The sequence below is a fragment of the Halictus rubicundus genome, chromosome 3 (assembly GCF_050948215.1).
Source record: "Halictus rubicundus isolate RS-2024b chromosome 3, iyHalRubi1_principal, whole genome shotgun sequence".
NCBI lineage: Eukaryota > Metazoa > Arthropoda > Insecta > Hymenoptera > Halictidae > Halictus > Halictus rubicundus.
This window is the reverse complement of record NC_135151.1, coordinates 21,427,341-21,443,622: the sequence shown is the minus strand read 5'-3', so window position 1 is coordinate 21,443,622 and position 16,282 is coordinate 21,427,341. Positions and strand designations below refer to the sequence as shown.

The 16,282-nt window shown below is 40.2% G+C and overlaps 1 protein-coding gene across 1 annotated transcript in view; it reads left to right on the top strand.

Annotated features, from left to right (window-relative positions):
* LOC143352936 (uncharacterized) overlaps nucleotides 1–16,282 on the top strand; it is a 133,788-nt gene that overhangs the window by 53,655 nt on the left and 63,851 nt on the right. The gene's annotated exons all lie outside the window — the stretch shown is intronic.

The following is a 16,282-nucleotide window of genomic DNA, read 5'->3' as shown; positions in this document are numbered from 1 at the left end:
CACGAAAAAATTTGTTTAAAGTTTTCACATTTGAATGTACAGCGATTTCTCTATATATGTCGCCGAGACCTGGATGATAAATGTCGCGGAACTATCCCCACTACCGCGAGGTATACCCCGTGAGGGGCCGCGAAGCTCGAGAGGTCTCGGACGCCGAGGAGTGTAAACATAACGCGGCTCGGGTATGTCTCCTGGACGATACATGACGCCGGCAAGACCCGTGTTGTTGACATATATCGAGAATTCACTGTATACTGAGAAAAGAAAAGCGTGCCTTCAGTTTCTCGCTTTGCTAAATCGTGAACAAGAATCTTAGAATGAAATGATGCGTCATGAAACTAACTTTAAACTTCTCGCTTTAAAATGAGTCCTATAATTTTTATATTTAGAAGAATATTAAGAGCCAAGGGTAGTCACGTGACTTTTGCAGAGTCAGCAGGTCGGTGACTGCTGTACAATTTCCGTTCACAGCCTTCAGCCACTGACTTAAGATCCGTGTTGGTTTTGATCCGAAAAATTATTCTCATATCAGGACGAAAAGTTGAGGCACGTGAAACCATTTTTCGCCTATTTTTGTCGGTAACGTGGTCACTCTACCTTATCGCGAATCTACGGAGTCTCGGCTCCGAAATGTCTCCCTTGTTTACCGATCGCTTGCTCGTAAACATTTCCCCATTCTCGCGCATCGCATGATTAATTCGTACCGGAGGACGTTGAGTTTCGAACTTTTGCCGTCGCCTGGGTCGTTCAGAACCCTCCGACACGCGAACTATTTCAACGGCTCGAGTTATGCTGGCCCATTCATCAAATCGTTGCTGAATTTTCATCGGTCCTGGAGATCCACCTTGCACCCCATTTATTATTTATACACGCTCTATGCAACTGCTAATTTATTAATATTTACATTACAATCATGTACATTGAATTCTCGATAATTGTCAACAATACCGGTCATGCCAGCGTCATGTATCGTCCAGGAGACATACCCTAGCCGTGTTATGTTTACACTCCTCGGCGTCCAAGGCCTCTCGAGCGGGGATAATTCCGCGACGTTTATCCTCCAGGTCTTGGCGACATTATATAGAAAAATCACTGTACACACTAATAGATGTGCAGCGATAGTAATTCTGTCGGTGTGCGTATTACACAATCAAAGTACTGGAGAAATTTTAAGTAAATACATGTTCTGCATAGTTGTCAATGCAAAATAATATAATTCTGTCAAATTTCGAAATCCATCTATGCTCTCCATATTAGTCTCTAGTTTCGATTTTAGGAACACTTGAATCGCATCATGCGATGAACACCTACATGCACGTTATTATCCTGTCTCCTTCAAGGATAACGAGTTAACTGCGCGTAGAGATACATACCGCTCACAATTATTCGAATAATTGGCATTTTATAATTCACTCCGACTACGAGGATAAGTAACAGTGTACCATGCTATTGTTGCTGTAAATAACTGCTTATTAAAATGATCTGCAGCCTATTTTCCGTACAATAGTTGCGTCTGTTGCCTCCTGATCTTTCTTCATACCACTCGATAGGGCTCCCAAAGAGAACCATCTGTGGCTAGCTTCAAGTCGGTAGCCTTTACCGTAAAGTTAGTTACAGAGTGAACGCGGTTCAATGAATTATGAGAATCCATATTTCTCCTCTGTTCCGCTGAGCGAAAAATTACGAAAAAATTCGTGAACACACTACCCGATGGCACACACGACCGTGAATTTTTTCCGAATTTTCCGCTGCAAAGTCTGACTCCAAAAATTCCGGAAGCTCAACCTACAATATCGAGTCATACTCGCGATGAAGATTCTGAACAGAGTCTACTGAATATGTATGTTAATAATTTCCTTCAAACCGAAATAAAATTCTACTTTGGCGTTGTTAATGCACAGCTATCGAAGAACATACAGGCATAAAATTGTTATAAATTTTCTCCTTATATTTAGGAAATTACGAACGCCAAAAAAGTTCTAATCACTGAAACCGTAAAATAAATCGTTTAAAATTGTTTAATTCGGAACAAAAATGGCCGATTCCGTGATATTCCTGTTATCGGACGACTGTACATCATTTGGACGAAAAACTCTTGCCATATCATTCCGAAAACAGGAAAAAATTCCGAATTCAAAAAAAAAAAGAAAAAGAAAAATGGAAAGTTCGTCGTCGCGCTAAGCAGCCAATCAAGCAATGATCCGGGGGGATAAAAAGAGGGAGGAGGCTAGGCCGAATTGAACCGAAAGGGATTCGTTGCTAAGCGAGAATTCCCCGGACGTTATCCTTGATCCTGGCGCGGACAGGAGCGTTTGCCGAGGAACGAGGCCAGCGAAAGGATAATACATTCGCGGCCGGTGGAACGAACGTGCCACGTTTTCCCATTGGTCGTTGGCCATCGGCCGACTCCGGCAGACCCGGCGTCGCCCCGCGGTTTACGTTACCGATTACATCACGAACGCTTGGTCCCCGGGTTATAAGCGTGTGCACACGCTCGCTCGCCTCGTTGTGCGTGTACACATACGCAAAGCTCGCGACTCGCGGCGATTACATATTCGATTCGGGGCGTACGAGACTTCACGGGCCTGCACACAATGGCATGCCCCACGCAAGCCCGAGCCCGCTCCCCCGGCGAAATATGTTTTCTCGAACCGCGTGGACCTTGAACGGTGATTGGTTTTATCGAGCGATTCGACTTTCCTCCTCTCGCGCAACCATTACCATCCGAATCGGATTAATCGAGCCGCGGATCTTTTAAAAACGCGCGTTTCCACCGAGCCCTTGATTGGTCCGCTAGAATTTCCACGGAATTTCGCCGGTCTCCTGTGACCACAGTTAGGAGCAAAACTGATTGCACGAAACAGCATAACTCTTTTCAAATTAGTCCAAATGAGTGTTTCTGAGAAGTTGGATTAGTTTATTAGACGAGATGTAAAAAATTTGAATTGTTCGGAATCGTGAAAGAAATAGTAAAAGTTGGTTTTTTCAGCCGTTTTATCTGAGCCTGTATTGAAAATTTAAGGAATGTGTTTTATTCGCTCGAATAAATTATATCCGTGCCAAAAATTTCACCGATATTGGTTAATTCGTTTACGAGTTAGAAACGATTAAAAGCGCGACTTTTAAGTCGAAAATCGTGAAAAACGGCAATTTTTCCACTTTTAAGCGTTTATAACTTTATAACTCGTATTGATCGATAGGTCAAACATGGGGACTCATTTTTTAATTTTTTATATTAGTTAGAAGCCATTTTTTCGAACTAGTCAAGAAAAATCGGTGTACTATTTGGAACTTTTTTTATAACTCTAGCTGAAGTAAGCATATCAATATTTTTTAACCAAAAATAGTATATGACAGAACATACTATATTAACAGTATGTACAACTTATCTTTGTGTTAGCAATAATTTATAACTTCGTTTACGAGCTATAAACGATTAAAAGTGGGAAGATTGTCATTGTTCACGATTTTCGACTTACGACAGTAAAGTTATTTGGATAACACTAAAGTTATTTGGACTAATTTGAAAAAATTTATGCTGTTTCAAATAGTGTGTAATCAGTTTTGCTCCTTGCTGTAGACCATTATGCAAAACAAAAATTTTCTACCTGAATAGCAACAAACTGAAATAGAAATTCAATTTCTTTCTTAATATGTTTGATAGGCTGAAAATAGTGTTACAGCATTTAAAAATTTTTCTAATGTTTTTACTGTTTTAAAATACGCCTACCCGTTTTTGTCATAAACGCATAAAATCCGCAGTCTCGTATAGTTACGCTATGATTTTAACCGTTCGCGGACGTTAGCGTCACAGCTGGTACCACAATGATCAACCATTTTGATACCACCAGATTGAATTCCTAAAGGAAAATGTAAATATTAAATCGAATCTGGTAGTTTTTTGCGTATTACGTATTTGAGGTTGGAAAGAAATTCTAGAAAATAAACAATAACATATGAATGTGTACATGTTGTGGTCCAAAATGTCGATACTATCGGCAAATAATAATAGATCTAATTTTATAAAATGTAAATTTAAAAATACGTAAATGACAAGTACTCGACTGATTTGATTTGAACTTTTCGTCACTAGTCTAGCCTGATACAGTATGACATATACAGTATAGGTTAAGGACTCCTTGTAGAAAATATTGTAAGTGATAGAGCACATGAATAGCAAATCTCGTTTATTTTATATCAATCTACTCAAAAAACTCTAGCTAGACTGTGGATTTTATACATTTATGATCAAAATTGTTACCTATAAAAAATACCTATAAATATAGTTACCTATAAATATTAGACTATAAAGACAGAAGAATTTCAGAATGGCGTTACCTCCTTTTGAGTTTATCAAAATTGTCAAAAGAAGAAATACATTCTTATTTAGCTTCTGCTTCTTAGAATTATCTTTGTCAATTTTTATTTTGTATAAAGATATTTTTGTATCAAGACAATTAATCAACTCCTTTCCCGCTAGATAAAGGGCCTGCTAGGTAGCCATAGTGAGTCCTCTAGCAGGCCCAGGACGAAACAGACTCCTCCCTCTCTTTCACACATAATATTCGCCGCCAAATATCCGCAATCTAACTATACCATATACAATTGTAGCATATTCCACTTGAAGACAAATTGACAAAATGTATTTTACACCTGCCAGGCAATATATCTACAGACCCAGAGAATTGGCACTTGCGGTACCTGCAAATTTAGATGAACATTCAGTGTGCTCTGCAAGCAGAAGGTGTTACGACCGTTTCTGCATGTACGATTTTTCTGAAAAAGATGGAGGATTCGTGACGGTTCGACGAAAGTAGAACGCGTCTGTCGGTGGGACTTGTCTTTAAGGCTATCTACTAGACAGACCTTGCTTTGAGGACGGTCGGCAGGTGCATGCAGAATCAGCAAAGCGGTTCTAGAGCGGCGGGTATCTCGGACAACAACGACCATGCGTGCGCGTCCGGTGATTTTAGGTGTCCGAGAAAGTTCGTTTCCGTGGTAGGAGGACAGAAAAGCCTGCAGGGTGTAACGAGTAGCGTAAAATGCAAGTAACCGTGCAGATGTTGTCCTTGAGCGGAGGGATACGCTCGACTGGTTTGACCCACAATACCGTCGAATTAGCATAGCACTCGAGTACGCCCCGGGGGAGGACAATGCGATCCCCCTATCGACCTCTTCAGCCTATACTTTCGAACGCTACACCGAGAATCATTCTCGGCCGCTCGAATACCACCGAACGAGACTCGAGGCATCGAATTTCAGGGATTCGTGATGGACGACGAATATTGGCCACCATTATCGTACAATATCAACGAGATTTCCCCGCATATAGTGGAACGAAAATTCTGTTGGACAGCTGCACGTAACGCCGTTGCCGTTCAACATCCGTCGGTGGGATCGCGCGAACCAACACACGCCAGGCGGTCGTGCATTATTCATCGGTGTGCACATGCAAAACGACTGATTCCGCTGGAAACTGTTTTCCGTCGGGCCATGTGCGCGCCAGTATGCGCATTCGGCTGTCAGCTCATCTATCGGACGTCCGTTTATTAGGTCAACGGGAATCAGGCCGTGGATTTTCCATTCGCGATGCGTGGGAGAAACACCACCCGTTTCGCATTTATTATGAATCCTCGGATTTCTGTTTCCAAGCTGAGAAATAACGCGGAGGAAATATATCCCCGTTGAAGGAAAAATCTTCGATCAGAACGCGCGGAAAGTACTGTGCGTGCCGTGCTAGACGTCCAGTGAAAATGCTAGATGCTCTATTGGCTGGAGCGGTTGCACATACTATGCAGCGTGTGACGTCAGAGCCTATGCATTGGCCCACTGAAGCGTCGACCGCGGGGATAGGCGGAGCGAGCGCCCTCTTTGCCCTTGCGACGTCCCGCGGAACTTGTTGCGAGGCACGTACGCCAAAAACGAATGACAGATTAAGAGACAAAAGGATTTTAGGTTTCATGCGGCTCGAAGCAACCTTCGTGCCATCCCCTCCATTGAGTCGCATTGTTTCTGCGCTTCTCAAAAGTTCTATCTTAACGAAACTGTACCTAAATTTTAATGTAATCGTAATTTTGAGGTAAAAGTTTATTGAGCACTCTTTCAACTTTCTTACAGAACTTCTTTATATTAACCCTTTGCACTCTTGGAATATTTTCATTTTATTCATACGAAGCTGATCCGATTTCCACGTATAACGTTTAAATGTTTAGTAATCTATTAAATACAAATTTTGTAATGCAACAAATATTTTGTAATATTTTTTGAAGTCTCTTTGAAATAATGCCACAACGATTTCTAGTGGTGCTTCAGAGTCACCACTCGAGTGCTAAGGGTTAATAAAACTTTTCTTTTCTTAACTTTTCTTTCAACTTTTCTTTGTATTAATACTTCTTGCACTTTATTATACTTGAACTTTCTTATAGAACCTCGTTCGTTGCACGAAACGGGACCGAAACTGCATAATCTGTTCTGAAACTGCATGTACTGTTCTGTATAGTGTTTTTCCACTCCGTATTTCCCCCACGCACCTCCACCTCGCGCTGCCATAACTCGTGGTGGGGGTCGCTACTGTGCGACGAACGACGGTTCGGTGCAGTAAACGAGGTTGCAACGAACGGGGTTCTACTGTACTATATCAGCGCACACATTCACTCTGAAATCTTTACAAGCGTCCATTCATTCGAGTTCTAAGAATCTCGATGGTCCCATCAAAAAGTTTAGCTTCTACAGCCAGCAACAAAAACATAGGTCACCCCACGTTTCTTCTCAAAAACACAGGTCCTATTGTTTGACCCCGTTTTGCTTGAAAATTTACATTTCTCTGAATAAATTCGCGTGGAGCCACATTTTGCCAACTGAACCGTATATACAGAGAAATTTGATTTATTGTCATCTACTAAATAATAGTTAACGCTAAACCTAGCACCGCCGGTGAAAATGGCCGGTCCCAGATATTTTCTTTCGCAATTACTGAAATTACAATGATGCTTTCCTGGGAAATGAATAAATGAATATATTTACAAAATCCAAATGAATTGAATCTCGTCATTTTTACAAGACAACGTGTACAAGGCTCGGTAGGTTTAGCGTTAACAAATTAATAGGGTGCCCTATGTTTTTGTCCCTGGGACTGTGTCGAGCGAGATCAAGAGCCGTACCCCTAACGTGAAATTCATTTTTTGCATTTTGGCCAGGTTTTGGCGGTTTTGGCCCACTGTGCGACGCGTTGAAAGCGAGTCTCTTTATTCTGCGGGCTGTTCCGTCGTTCCCCCCTGGTTCGTCCCGACATCCGTTCGGTGTTTACCTCGCGACGTTGACGACGTTCTATTTACGTCGGCGATACGTCCCGTGATACGCCATAGACGCGGTAAAAGCGGAGCACACCGGCGACTGCTTTCCTGAAGAGGCGTGTGCCGTGGCTGTCGTTTTATACAGTGACTCCCATAAGTATTCGGACACTAGGTATAACTAACTTTATGATTTAATAATTCGTTTGTTGATAAAGCAATCGCCCTGGAAATTGTTTCTAGCAATAAAACATTTATTAAGGATGATAAGCATATATAATTTATTTGAAAAATATACATAGGTTTCATAATAAATATTGTTAAACGAAATAATGGACCATTTGTGGCTCACAAAAATATTCGGACACGTATTATATTTCTCTGGCAATCGCCTTCTGGGGACGCGATATTCCAAGAACGAGAAAACGTTTGTTTACAAACAGAATCTCGTGGACCATTAGATGTCCATGCCACCTCACTACTGTCAGTAGTAAACGTGAATTCGTTCAAAATGGGTCGCAAAGGATAGAATACGAGTTTCGATGTGCGACAGCTTGTAATTTTTCATCGAGAAAAAGGAAAAACCTATCGCGAAATTAGTGCAATGCTTCGTATAAGTAAGAGTACTGCTGCAGATACCTGTCGACGATTTTATATTGAGAATCGCATTGATTCTATTCCGCAAACTGGAATACCAAGTCTCTTATGTACGAGGGAGAAAAGCAAAATTATTCGGAAAGTGAAAAAAAATCCGCGCTTAAGTGCTCCAAAACTAGTTAGTGAGCTATCAGGAGAAAGCTCCAAAAATGTTTCAGCCGAAACAGTTCGGAGAGTGCTGAGGCAAGCTGGTTACAATGGAAGAGTAGCTAGAAAGAAACCATTTATCAACGAAAAGTATAGGAATAAACGAAAAACCTTTGCAAGAGAGCTAATTTCTAAGGATGAGACATGGTGGAAGGATGTCATATTTGCTGATGAAAGCAAATTCAATCTGTACAATTCCGACGGAAGAACTATGGTGTGGCGGAAAGCGAATAAAGTGTTTAATTTTGAAAATACAAGAGGTACAGTGAAACACGGCGGAGGCAGCGTAATGGTCTGGGGTTGCATCTCGTCATATGGAGTCGGTAACCTAGTGTTTATTGACGGTATCATGGAGAAAAATCATTATTTAAATATACTCAAAAATAATTTAATTCAAAGTGCTGAAAAAATGGGACTTAATAATACTTTTGAGTTTTACCAAGACAACGACCCCAAGCACAAGTCACGTATTGTGCAAGAATTTTTATTATACCGCTGCCCCAAAATTCTTCATTCGCCGCCCCAATTACCGGACCTTAATCCTATCGAGAATTTGAGGGATGAATTGGATAGAAAAATTTGAAAAACCCCAATTACATCGATAGCTGAATTAAAACAAAGACTTGCAACTGAGTGGTCGAATATAACTGTTGAATATTTAAAAAAAATTACAAACAATATGCCAAACAGGTTAAGACATGCTCTTAAACAAGATGGTTATGCCACGAAGTATTAAACAAATGTTGTAATGCTAAATTACATTATCTAAATTGAAAAATTAATATTGTCCGAATATTTTTGTGAGCCAAAAATGGTACATCATTTCTCTTACTAATTTTTATTATGGAATTTATGTATATTTTTCAAATAAATTATCTATGTTTATCAACATTAATAAATCTTTTATTGCTAGAAACAATTCCCGGGACGATTGCTTCATTAACAAAGGAATTATCAAGTCGTAAAGTTAGTTATAGCTAGTGTCCGAATATTTTTGGGAGTCACTGTATGTCGGTGCGCACCACCAGGTCCGTCGCGACAGGGTGTGAAAGCGAGGACGACGACCGATTCACACGCAAAATACCTCGCGGACACCCGGTGCACCGTTTTTTTTCCCCATCATTGGAGATTAGGAGCGCGGACGGTAAAAGTTCCCTACTTGACCGAGGCAAAAATGGCGGAGGATCGTAATTGGATCGCTTCTTTTTTTCTTTCAGGCGACTTGACCTAGAAAATCGGTCGCATTTTCTTTCCTTCTTTCGATCTTACTCCGCCGATATAGATTATGTTTATCGCACTCCTGGCCAGCCATCGGTGTTTTTGTAATGGCTCGTATCTTGCGATTAACACTTTTCCTATCGGAGGACTATTAATAGCCAATCGTCGTACGTGCTCGCACGAGAAGGGAGATAATTACGTTTTTCTAAATACTCGAGACGTATGGTGGCTCGATGGTAATTGTTGTGATTATTGCAAGATTTGCTTAGGACTCGTTAGTCACTGATCGTTGATTCTCGAATGATTTAAGTGGTTAAGTGTTACGGTCGTTTTTTTTTTCGGTTTCTTGCATCCCCTTTCACTTGGTAATGATAACAATCACTCGTGATAACCATTCTGAAATTAGAACGACACGGTAATGGAACACCCAATGAACACGCTGTGTTTCATCGAATTTATTCGACATGATCGACGACTGGTATTTCTCAATCCACAAAAACAAAGTGGCTTATCCCAATCGGCTCTGAAATCTGTGATCCAAGAATTCGTTTGAAGCGACTATCGCTCTTGATTGATTAGTATTTTGGGGGAATAACGTGTGTAAAATTAGACTTTGCTAAATTAAGAAACCAATGACACAGCGTCCCAGTGGAATGATAACAAGACTTCGAGGCACGCGCTTCCGTGGAGTGCTTTATCAGCATGCTTGGTGAATTCTTTCAGCCATTTATACGGTCGTCCTTAGTTGATCGGTAATTTGGAGGAATAACAAGCGTAAAATTAGATTTCGAGGCAGCGCACACTGTTTCTAAATTGCGCAATCGTGGCCATAACCTCAAAACATGCTTCAATCTGAACTAAAATGGATATATTCTGAACTGGGAATTTTTTAGAACGAAATGGCCAATCCAATATGGCGGATATGTATATTAACACTAGGTTTACGGAGCACTAAAAGCGTGCTACCCACATTTTTAGCAATATTTTAAAAATAATATATACCCAAAGAAATAAATTTGCTAAATAATTTCTTATGTATGCATCCTTACAATCTTAGTAATATTAAATTAAAAATATTAGAACATTTTGACGGATCCCGTAAATCTAGTGTTAAAAAATCCTCTAACATGTATATTAACAAATTTTTTAAAAACAAAATGAAGAATTGGACATGATGGATACGTACGGCAGAAAATTGTTTACTCTTCTAAAAATGTGTACAGCAGTGTTTTCAAGTCACTACGATTTGTAATCGGTATCTTCTAATTTAAAATTTTTGAAAATTTTACACCGTTCTTCACGACAGGATCACTGCGCAACAAATGAGGGACCATTTCGAGCGCTGGCCATTTTACAGGTGTATTTAATAAAACCTTGGTACCCTGATTTTTGTGCTGATTCCATGAGCACGATCCATTAGAAAATCTAAAATGGTACTTATCGTATGCCCGACAAAAAATTGTTTTTGTCCACGATTGGGAACGACTGCGCAGTAAGCCGGCGATACAACAAATGGGCCAATGGAATAACACGAAGCGGCGACTCTGTTCGTTTCCATGGCACTGTTCGTTTACCAGTGGAATTGTTGAATTTTCGGGTGACGATTTATGGGGTCGACCTTGCGGAGATATCGGTGGCGCACGTGCGATCATTTCTCCTGAAAATAGCCGCGGGTCCGATTTTGCGGTAACTTTAGTGCTCGTTACCGTGGTAAACAATCCCGAAACCGCTGCCGATACTTCTGTCAAGATGTGATTCCCGGTTCGTTCGAGTCCGAAGGCTGGCTGCGTATCGGGGCGTAATTTTGGCACGACTCTGTCCGAGGCATACGTGACGCCCGACGATTTCGCGTAACGCTATTGCAACACGTACGCGATCCATCGATCCATTTTACGCGCGTCCGAACAAACTTTTCACTCTGGCGAGATTAAACTTTCAAACACGTTTACAGCCGCTTGCCTTCGACGCCTTCCTAAATTGAGAAAACGACCCCCTAAAATCAATCTCGGAGATGCCCGCGACAATAATCAATTTGTTTTATTGTTCCAGGTGAGCAAAATTGCATGAGTCCATACGCTGTTTACCGGTGCACCACTGACGCGGTGAGATTTATTTAATTTTAATCCAAATAGGAAGATTAAAAGAGTTTGGTTCTCTCTGTAACGGCAGAACTACCCAGAACACAACTGAAATATACTTGTTAATAACAATAACAGTATTCAAATTATTCAGACTTTCTTTGACAGTCGTTTTGACAGCCTCGGTAGATCTGGTGTTAAATAAAAATGGCCCCTTTCATAATATTTATAAGTGTCTATCTCAGAATGAGATAAGTACAGTAAGGTCTTGATCTAAGCCGAACGGAGCTACACGATCTAAGTCACTTCGTCTATCCCCTCCACTGGGGGGAACCACTCCTAATCCAATTACAAAACTTCTTCATTTTTAATTATTTTTTTTTATAGGACTTTCGCTAACGTATTTGTGGAATTTTTTGTGATTAAAGTTACGCTAAACACGATATAATTTGAACTGTGTCTAATGGTTTAGTTGACGGTGCGTAGTGCACGGAATGTACTGCAAAACAGTAGCCCTACACGATCTATGTCACAGACCAAGACTTAGATCAAGACTTCACTGTAGCATAGTTTTTACCGAATCTTTGTAGAGCTAACGACGCGTGAGAATTGTTTATCCAAGTCGACGGTATGGGACAAGTATCTCGTGGAACGTTAACATTCCCAAGATACCTTCGAGAAGATGGACTTTTATTTGCGACACTCGGGCCTGTTTGGAATGTGTCGGCTTTCTTTCGTAAATCGCGTTTGATTGAAGAGGACTCGTCGAGGAATCTCTATTGCGTTGAGGTTGCAACTGTGTACACTTTTTGTTAACCTATTTCCCAGAAAAATTCTCTGTATCCTTTTGCGATCCGAAATTTGTTGACAACTCTTCGCGGGACAAACAAACTTTCAATACATTTTGGCTTCCGTTGGTTGCTCTTAAAATGCGAATGTGCGCTTTGTTGATAGCTCTATAGGCGCCGTTTCTGAGAGTCAGCGTTCGATGAATACTGAAGCATGTGTACTTCAGCTAATTATAGCTTGAGAGGAAAGCATCGACATCGAGTAGGGGTTATAAGTAGATTGCCAATCCTTATGCATAATTGTTATTTCTATCGGTCGCATGAATTATTAGTACAGCCAAACTTTACTGTACTCCACTTCATGCGTTTACAAAACTAGGACTTCTCTGTAAATTCCAAGGTCACGAAGACAGAAGGAAAAGAATAAACGGAACTTCAGAATTGTCACACGATTGTCGCAGATCGAACCCTCGGAAGCGTGGCATCCAGATTGTACATCGTTGTACATAGTTCGAGATCGCGATATACCGGTCGAGATATCTCGATCAAACTATCCAAGCCGGATGTCGTTATCAGAAAATCGTCGATAACAAGTGTACACGCGATGCTCCAGTCACAGGAGCCCCTTTGTGGCTCGGTGCACCGAAGCTTGTCCCTTTCGCGAAATAACTATACTTTCTGTGTCGTTCCGAGAAACCGAGGGAAACTGCGAAACTGTTTCCGTGGAAATCGCTGACGTAATTAATCCTTCACTCGCTTGAAGGTGCAACTAAAATCTGTTATACTACAATTCGAAATAATTCCTACGTTACTCGATGTCTTCGTGTTTAATAAATTGCTAAATGTTTCCGTTGTGGTACGAGAGAATACACTAGATTTCATATGGGCACTATGAAGATCATGTGCAGGCTCTTTATACATTTATGACAAAAATGTAGGAAAGGAAGAGTGGGGAAATTGAGACTTCAAGAGTGTTAATATATTGTTTACAATACAGTAAACAAACTAATCAGAGAAATATAGGTGTTCGGATGATAGAAAAATTACTGATTATGAGAGTTATTGGTTTGTGTGCAAATGCTAAACTGTGCTCGAATGGTAAACTGTACACAAATGCCAAATTGTGCTGAAATTCTAAACTGTGCTCAAATGCTGAATTGTGCTCAAATCTACATTTTGCTCAAACTCTCAATTGCGCTCAAATCCAAATTGTACTCAAATAGTAAATTGTGCTCAAATGCTGAATTGTGGTCAAATAGTAAATTGTTCTCGCATGCTACATTGCACACAAATCTAAATTGCGCTCAAATATTAAACTGTGCTCGAATTCTAAATTGTGCTGAAATGCTAAATTGTGCTCAAATTCTACACTGTGCTGAAATGCTAAACTGTGCTCAAATGCCAAATTGTGCTGAAATGCTACACTGTGCTCAAATTCTGAATTGTGCGCAAATCTAAATTTTACTTAAACTCTCAATTGCGCTCAAATCCATATAGTACTCAAATGGTAAATTGTGCTCAAATGCTGAATTGTGCTCAAATAGTAAATTGTTCTCGAATGCTACATTGCGCACAGATCTAAATTGCGCTCAAATATTAAACTGTGCTCGAATTCTAAATTGTGCTCAAATGGTAAGTTGTGCTCAAATGCAAATAGATTGTGCTCAAATGCAAATAAATTGTGCTCAAATGCTGAATTGTGCTCAAATCTAAATTTTACTCAAACTCTCAATTGCGTTCAAATACAAATTGTACTCAAATGGTAAATTGTGCTCAAATGCTGAATTGTGCTCAAATAGTAAATTGTTCTCGACTGCTACATTGCCCACAAATCTAAATTGCGCTCAAATATTAAACTGTGCTCAAATCTAAATTGTGCTGAAATGCTAAATTGTGCTGAAATGTTAAATTGTGCTGAAATGCTAAATTGTGCTGAAATGCTACACTGTGCTCAAATTCTGAATTGTGCGCAAATCTAAATTTTACTTAAACTCTCAATTGCGCTCAAATCCATATAGTACTCAAATGGTAAATTGTGCTCAAATACTGAATTGTGCTCAAATAGTAAATTGTTCTCGAATGCTACATTGCGCACAGATCTAAATTGCGCTCAAATATTAAACTGTGCTCGAATTCTAAATTGTGCTCAAATGGTAAGTTGTGCTCAAATGCAAATAGATTGTGCTCAAATGCAAATAAATTGTGCTCAAATGCTGAATTGTGCTCAAATCTAAATTTTACTCAAACTCTCAATTGCGTTCAAATACAAATTGTACTCAAATGGTAAATTGTGCTCAAATGCTGAATTGTGCTCAAATAGTAAATTGTTCTCGACTGCTACATTGCGCACAGATCTAAATTGCGCTCAAATATTAAACTGTGCTCGAATTCTAAATTGTGCTCAAATGGTAAGTTGTGCTCAAATGCAAATAGATTGTGCTCAAATGCAAATAAATTGTGCTCAAATGCTGAATTGTGCTCAAATCTAAATTTTACTCAAACTCTCAATTGCGTTCAAATACAAATTGTACTCAAATGGTAAATTGTGCTCAAATGATGAATTGTGCTCAAATAGTAAATTGTTCTCGACTGCTACATTGCCCACAAATCTAAATTGCGCTCAAATATTAAACTGTGCTCGAATTCTAAATTGTGCTCAAATGGTAAGTTGTACTCAAATGCAAATAGATTGTGCTCAAATGCAAATAAATTGTGCTCAAATGCTGAATTGTGCTCAAATCTAAATTTTACTCAAACTCTCAATTGCGTTCAAATACAAATTGTACTCAAATGGTAAATTGTGCTCAAATGATGAATTGTGCTCAAATAGTAAATTGTTCTCGACTGCTACATTGCCCACAAATCTAAATTGCGCTCAAATATTAAACTGTGCTCGAATTCTAAATTGTGCTCAAATCTAAATTGTGTTGAAATGCTAAATTGTGCTGAAATGCTAAATTGTGTTCAAATTCTAAACTGTGCTGAAATGCTAATCTGTGCTCAAATGCTAAACTGTGCACAAATGCTGAACTGTGCACAATGCCAAATTGTGCTCAAATGCTAAACTGTGCTCAGATGCTAAACTGTGCTCGAACATAAATTGTGCTCAAATGGTAAATTCTGCTCAAATGCTGAATAGTTCTCGAATGCTATATCGCGCTCAAATATTAAACTGTGCTCAAATTTTGAATCGTGCCTAAATGCTAAATTGTGCCCAAATGCTAAATTGTATCCAAATGCTAAACTGTGTCCAAATGCTAAATTGTGCTCAAATGCCAAATTGTGCTCAGATGCTAAACTGTGCTCAAATGCCAAATTGTGCTCAAACACAAACAAATCATGCTCTAAACGGATATAATACATTAGCTCGTGGATTTTGCAACCGATGCAGAAAATTTAATGTTTGCACAAAGATCCGGCAATCTAGTGTTACGAAAACATTCTAGATCAGATAAACCGTTCGAATTCTGGGATCAACATAGCTCCGAGTGCAAAGGGTTAATGCTGATGGTGCCTGCACAACGTTTTGCGTCGGTTTGCGTCATACATATCATACGTTTCGCGACGGTTCCGGCACATACTGCGGTTTCTTTCAGGTTCTTTTAGAAACCGGCCCCGAACAGTCACTTTACCGCAGAAGTCTCCACGTACGCGTATTGTTCCACGCACGATCGTCATTTCGAAGACGTTCCTTGCGTAACGGGCGCCATTACGGGAACAGAGCTCCCGTTGACTGCCGCGAACTCGCGAAACAGACCCGCGTTGGTAAACATTTTGAACGTCGATCGTTCGGCGATCGACGAACGGTGTTGTTTCGCGTGGTAACTCCAAACGATCTCTAGGAAATTGGCACGCGATGCTAGATCAACTGCGTCGCGATACGTGCTCCTCCAGGGTACAGGCAGTTTAATAACAGCGGCGGTGCGGGATCGAGAAAATGTTTGTTTGTCCTATTTAACTGTGTTCCTGCTTGATTTACGCCCCGACGTGGTTCGCTAATGCTATTAAAGTTCCAAAAAGTTGGCGCGTTGAGTCACGCGTGGAATTGGACCTCGCGCGGATCCGGTTAGCGTTCCATTCATTTTTCTATCGCTCGCTAACGCGG